Source organism: Lissotriton vulgaris, chromosome 1_1, assembly GCF_964263255.1.
Source record: "Lissotriton vulgaris chromosome 1_1, aLisVul1.2, whole genome shotgun sequence".
NCBI lineage: Eukaryota > Metazoa > Chordata > Amphibia > Caudata > Salamandridae > Lissotriton > Lissotriton vulgaris.
Genome location: NC_141685.1, coordinates 226,228,894 through 226,235,959, shown reverse-complemented (window position 1 = coordinate 226,235,959; position 7,066 = coordinate 226,228,894).

Genomic DNA, 7,066 nt, shown 5'->3' with positions numbered 1-7,066 from the left:
TGTGTGTTTGTGGCTCCAGGAGGGGCAGGGAGAGTCAGCATTAGGCTGAATGGGACATCAACATTTGAAGTAGTGGGAGGAGAAGTCCCTGAATAGGTCTGTGCCTAGCCTGTACAATGCTGGCTCCGCCCCCTGTGGTGTGTCTGATAACAGAGCCCCTACCTATCAAAGCGGAAGAGGAGCCTGGTAAAAAAAGGGCTCCAATTCCCCCCATAACCAGTTTTTGCTGGTTCCCCCAAGCCTTGCCCCAGTGCAGACAAAGCAATGTGTCATATAAATATAGGGGCTATGACCCTATGAGAGTGGTGTTGTTCCTGTGCTTGGGGAGCTTGCTGCTGCTGGGCCTCAGGACGAACCGCCACAATAGACTGCCTCCCAGCTGGAGGGCCCTGTGTGCTGGCCTGCCTGGGCCCAGCTCTGCCCCCTTAATCCTTAAGGACTTTAGCTTCTAGCGCCTTGTGAGTGCTGTACTTTAATTGCCCCAAAAGAGGAGAGAGTGGGCTTCGCAGTGCGGAGCTGCTGCCCTTTTAGAGGGAATCCTGACGTGAAGATTCCCCTGCATTTGCTGATTAGTGGAGCGGAATCCCACCCTGCATTTTGACCAGCCGAGCGGGAACCTACCCCACTTTATACCTATCTAAAGAGTGGGTGCCCACCCCGCATTTGGTGGTGTTGGCCGGTGCCCACCCCAGTTCTGTGATTGTTTTCAAGGTGGGTGCCCACCCCGCATTGCGGCCTAGGAGAGCATCACCGCCGTGGCCCAAAAGCCATGCAAGTTGCCTGATTGTGGGCGGGGTCTGCCGTGCGTTGCCTGAAGTCAGCGGGCTTCCGTTTCCGTGAGAGCCCTGCGTTTGCCAAGACGAAGTCAGGGAATGCAAAGCGTATGCCGCCAGAAGGAGAAGAGAGTCCCTGAGGAGTGGGGGCTCTTCTGACACCCGTGGCCCGGGACCGGAGGAGTCCTGCCCAGAGCCAGTGAGTGGGGGCTAGATGTTGCACCATATTGGTGCCGGTCTAGGCACATTGTTGGTGCCTGAGCGGACCCACAGGAGAGTGGGCCGCTCCAACGTGGGCCACATTGTTTTTAGGGCCCCAGTGGGGGTCCAGAAGCACACTGGTGCCCGTCCTCTTTTGGGTCATTGTCCCAGCTGCCCCGCCTGAGAGTGGGCTGCTGCAATGTTAGGGGGCACATTGTTTGCAGGGCCTCAGTAGGGGTCCAGAGGGCCCTGAAGTGCCCTCTGCATTTATTTCCTCAGATGTGCCGATGTAGTGGGCAACTGAAACGATTGGGCACGTTTTGTTTTAGAGAGTCCCAATGGGGACCCAGGGTAAAGTGAGTGCCAGTGCCCACAGTTATCTTCACAGCTGCATCGCAATTAGCAGCAGCTGCAGCGTTTAGGCCAGCGCAATTGCACACTTTGGATTCTGCTGCAGTGGCAGCCAGCCCTGACATGTTGGGCCATATGGCATTTTGAGCCCTCTGAGAAAACCAGGTGGCCAGAGGGTCAGTGTTGGGTTGGTAGGGCACCAGGCCCTAATGTGATTTATGTGGTGCCTAGGATAAATGTGATTTATGCATCTTGATTCATGCCTCTGATGTTTATGTTTAGGAGGTTATTCCCTAATCTGAGGATTATGCTTATGAGGTTATTCTCTAACATGATTTATGCTTATGAGGTTATTGGGTACTGTGTCTATGCTGGTGAGGTTTATTGCATAATATGTTTATGCTTATGATGTTGGCGCATAATTTGTTTTACGCCTGAAGTGATGCTGATTGCATAAAATGATCTATGTTGCAGGATATAATGCTGAGTACAGTATTTTGCCCGTAATTACTGGCTGTGTTTTACATTTATTAATTGTGCTTTGTAATGGCTCTGACAGTGGCACAATTGTCCCTGTCATGTGTACATAATCCCCTGTAAATATCGCCTAGTGCCAGTTGGCACAGTGTATATTGTGTGATTACTATTCTAATGTTTTTGGATAATCCAAAGGCTATTTTTATATATAACCTTGTATGGAGTTCCTTTTGTGGTGTGCCTAGTGTGTTGCTGATGTGTGTGTATTGCGCGAACGCTTTACATATTGTCTCTGGGATAAGCCTGACTGCTCGTGCCATGCTACCAAGGGGATGAGCAGGGGTTATCTTCAGCGTGTAACTCCCTTGCCCTGACTAGAGTGGTGGTTTCTGCCTGGCTTAGGCGCAATCGCTAGCCAACCAGAAATCCCATTTCTAACATTCACCATCACATACGTTGTCGTTATTATTTGAGTACTCACCTCCCTCAAATAATATGCTAATGAGTTTGTAAAGCGAGTAAATCAGACATATCTCAGAAATGAATCCCAAGTTCTTACACTTGGCAATGTGGTTCATCCACTATTTTTACAGTGTAGACACTGTCCATCATCCCCAAAAATTGGGATCCACTAAAATATACTGATTTCATCCTGGTGTGAGTTTCAGACACCGGGACATATTCAGCAGCGCCTGCATTTTGTCTGTCTTCGATCTGAGCAGCAAGGTGCAGATTGGGAGGGGACTTTCTTATTTTAAATACCATCTGTCTCAAAATAAAGGCAGAGGGTAAGGGGTCATCAGACCAGCCTTTGTTCAAGTATCCTGGCTGGGACTATATGGAACCTCACACCTGAATGTAATAGAGTGGAAAAAAGTACATAGCTTATCAATTCACAGGTGCTTAAAAGATGCATGGTTTTGGCTTTGTTCAATCCATGTATATACGAGCTATGCAAGCACTGTAAGAATTTCAGATATGTTGGTCTGTCCAAGTATTTACACAAATAACAATTTGAATACCACTATTTTGTGTTATTTCTTTTATGGCACTACTCATCCAACTGCAGGGTTTCAGAGCGCTTTACATACCACTTAAAAATTATACATTGACAATAAATCATATGTGAGTAAATCAATGCACAGGATGTGTTACCTAAGATAGTGAGGGTTACATGATGTGGGAACCACATGTCCTTCACAGCTCAATGCGCTATATTAGAAGGATTATGATTTATGAACTGCAAGTAACAAAAGGATCTTTGGGTTAAAAGCAGTAACTCGCTTACCTAGCTACATAAAATAAAAATATGTCATCTAACATGTTACATGATTTGCTTTGCAGGAGACATATTAACCCTGTATGCTACTTTGATTAAAAACTGGGGCTAGGTAAAACACAGGTCTCTCCAGCAAATTTGTTAACCTCCAAAGTTATCGTTATTATTAATGCCTGAGATTTACTGGGCACACAAAGATCTCTTCAGCAGGTGTCTTAACCCCAATAGATATTTTAAAATGCAGACTTTGCAGCCAGCCAAGCAGGACATATTTATTGCCATAGTTCTCCTTGCTGCCAAGTTGATTTGGAAGTTTAAAAAAAAATTAATGTATAAGTTGAGGCCCAGGTTTTGTGTCGGGGTTGCGTCACCTATTTGGCACAACCTCAATGATAAATTTCACCTGTTAAATCTCGTAATGCGCTCAAATGTACTCGTGGTAGAACTGCTAAACATATGTCTGAGGTGTTACGATTTCATGTCAATTCTTGTCATTCCACTTCCTGTGGGGTCAAGGGTTTTGATGCCACTTCCTGTGATGTCACTTACTGTGATGCCATGTGCAATATCAAGCACTTGATGTCATGCATCATGATGTCACTTGCATACTGCCTTAGTCCCCATGCTTTTTTAATGGACTTGTGCCTAGGATATGAAGGTTTGGTCTGGATGGTAACTAGAATGGCTGAACTTGCCGCCAAGCATTCAATTCGTATTCTACTTTGGTCCAGCACTCCTACAGCAATCCGGTTTCTGTACTCCTGTGTAATTATCTCTTCTCTGCCACTCTGAAGATAGATGTGTCAAAGGTCAGCCTATTGTGGCACTGCCATCAGGAAATGTATTGATAAGTGCACCAGTCATTCATGCAGAGACAGGGCTCATCGAGACCATTCAAAATTCACGCTGGTGTAGATTAAAGCATTCACAGCCATGTTGGGAATTGTGTGAAATTAGCTCATCTTGAGACAGAAATCTTTTCATCAAGTAAGTAAGCTGCAATACCTTTACACTGCACCTCCAAACGTGATACATTAACCAACTGAGGTTCCAGTGCCAACTTTTCTTGTTTTGTAGTTGCTGCTGCTACGCAGCAATAGAAAACAAGCATATATAACCCCATATATTGCACACTGGAGAACAAGTACCACACATATGGCATATGTATGTGTGCATGCCTGTGTGTGCATGACACCTCTATGTGCTATCTATGTGGGTTGTGCGCATATGGGTCAGTCAGTTCTGTTTGTGCATAAGTGCTGCCTCAGTGAAAGCTTACCTAGTTATGGTGCACGAGTTCTGTCCATGCACTACTGGAAAGTCAGACTGGTTGGCTTATCCAATTCTTGGAATGGTCAATTAATAATAAAGCATGAAGAAAATTCCGAGATGGCTGCCGCACATGTGCGCAGACAGGAAACTTTGTTTACCCCGCAGGCAGAGCCATGACCTATGATGTTACCACCCACTACTTTATCACGCGTCATTACAATGCGTTGGTGGACTGCTATTGGATTTTACGTCCATCACCTTCCCTACTGATCCAGTGAGTGGAGCTGGAATAGTAGTTTATACTATTCCAAAGTACAATGCCCCGAAGGTACGCTTTGTAACATCGCAGTCGGGGTAAAATCATGCGTGGGAAATGCATGCGGGGTTCCATCATACATCCGTGCACACACGCACCAGCCATTTGGCTAAACAAAACGGCATAGTTTGCCTTTGCCAGTGCTTGATTATGATGCTCAGATTAGGGAGGGTGAAACACAGTCAGAGTCTTAGAGGCTTAGTTTCACAGAGTGAAATATTCCCACAGAAATAGACATTCACAAACAGTGAGAATTTCAAACAGTACGAGTATCACAGCTGTCTCAGTAGTGAAGAAAGTGAGTGTGACATCATCACCTGGGAGTTCGGTGATAGGATGGTTGATAGTTGTGGATCCATTGGTCACGTGCTCCATCTTGCCATCATCTTGCATGATGCCTCGGGGATATGTTACAGAATAACCCACTCCACACACAGCAGGAGGTAAGCAAGAAAGTCACTTTATTGAAGACCCATCAAGAAACAGACCGGGTCCCTTTCGGCCAGTGGTCTACTGTCCAGAACGGCACGTTCCTCATACAAACACATCCAGTGGGTTCCCTCAACAGTGAGTTTCCACATGGAACAACTTAAATAAGCACAAGTAAATTACAACAGGGAGCAAGTCAGGCAGCAGTGGTGGGCGCTGCACGTGGCTGAGGCACCAGAACGGTGCCCTGTGGCGGCTGTGCAACCGTGCAATGAGCCCTAGAGTCAGCAAGGAGCACGAGCCCGCTGACTTCAGGCTAGGGTAAGGGTTCAATGGACCACTCAGGCTCCTGGCTCTTGGTGTCACTGCACCTGCTGCACCACTGATGGCTACACCCCCACGTGGCCAGGACTAGCACCGAATCAGAGGTTCCCTGCTGCACGTTCATAGAATTAGCAAGGCGTCAGATTCACTGATGAGATCTGTGAACTGCACTGAGCCCGGGGAGCACGCTGCGCTCGTGCTGTCAGATTAGTGTCAATTTACAATATACTCTGCAGAGAACCTATTCAGCAAGATTGTGGCACGAGCTCCCGACAATAAACAGGTGCAGCCTCGGTCTATATTTCTACTTCTGTTCTCGAGCCAAGGAAAAGAGGTCACGACCTTAAAATACCGAATTATTTCCGGCCTAGTGGAGTAATGGACGGCCCTGGTGACGCACGCGAACAAGAACGTCCAGCGCGCGCTCAGCTGCGGCCGCCAATCTCTCGCCAGCAGCCGTGCGTGCTGTCCGGGTCCAAGGAGCCTGGGACTGAAGCCTCAACCTCTTCCGGGTCACGGCCAGTTACAGGTGTAATGGTTGGCACCACAGACATTGAGTCCAGAGAGCCGAGTTAAACACTGCAGGGCTTCTCTTGTTGACGGAATGTCCTTGAAAGTTGAAACGAAGAGGTAGGTTTATGAAATTATCACACAATGCAGCGCTGAAAGTCACTTTATTGTGCTGTGTAGCACTGCGTGACAGAGAAAGGGCAGGAATGCGCAGTATTTAAGTCAATACGGTGCATTCATGCCTTTACTCTTGCTCTAGCGCCCTTTTGGCGCAAGTGGCCTGTGCTGCAGGCAGGATTGCTTTTTGCAGGAAGGGGCGCCTTGCCGAACAAAAGCAATTCTGAGAGCTGCATTCCTGTTTGTATGTGTGCTGCAGAATGCAGAACATATAGAAAGAGGAAGTAAGGAGGAGAAATAAAGATATTTGTCCTCATTACGCCTTTCCTGAGAAGGTTTTTTTTTTTGTGGCGCAGTACCAGGCGTACCAATTCTGCTAAATCTGGGAATGTGTCAAAATCCATGGGAGTTCCATGGGAATACCCATGCCGCACCCATGGAACGTCTTCCTAGGGTAGAAAAAGGCAACGCCGCGATTTGCGCTGCGTTGCTTCACTCCAGATATATGCCCCTAATTGTTCTACTCTTTAATCACACAAGAATCAGAAAAGGCATGTGTCTGAAGTTGAGGGACCTTGTTTGAGGGTTTTTCCTCAATCTCAATGAATTTTGTGGTTGCTCCTTCAGAGCTTTCCTTTTTGATGCTTGTAGCGTCAATGACTCAGCGCACCTTGCTAACCTGTAGGCTCCCGTGTAATCATTGAAAAGGTTACGCACTGGCAGTATTGACCTTTGTTGGACTTGGACCTTCCTGTAGGGTCGTCTCCAAGCCTTTTGCCTTCACCCTTCTGTTTTCCGAGCCTGTTTTTTGCTGGCTTTAGCACTCTGCACACTTTACCACTTCTAAACAGCGCTAAAGTGCTTGTGCTGTCTCCCTTAAACATGGTAATATTGGCTTACATCCAATTGGCACATTTAATTTACTTACAAGTTCCTATTAAAGTGGTATTGCATGTACCCAGGGTCTGTACATTACATGCTACTAGTGGGCCGGCAGTACTAATTCTACCACCCACT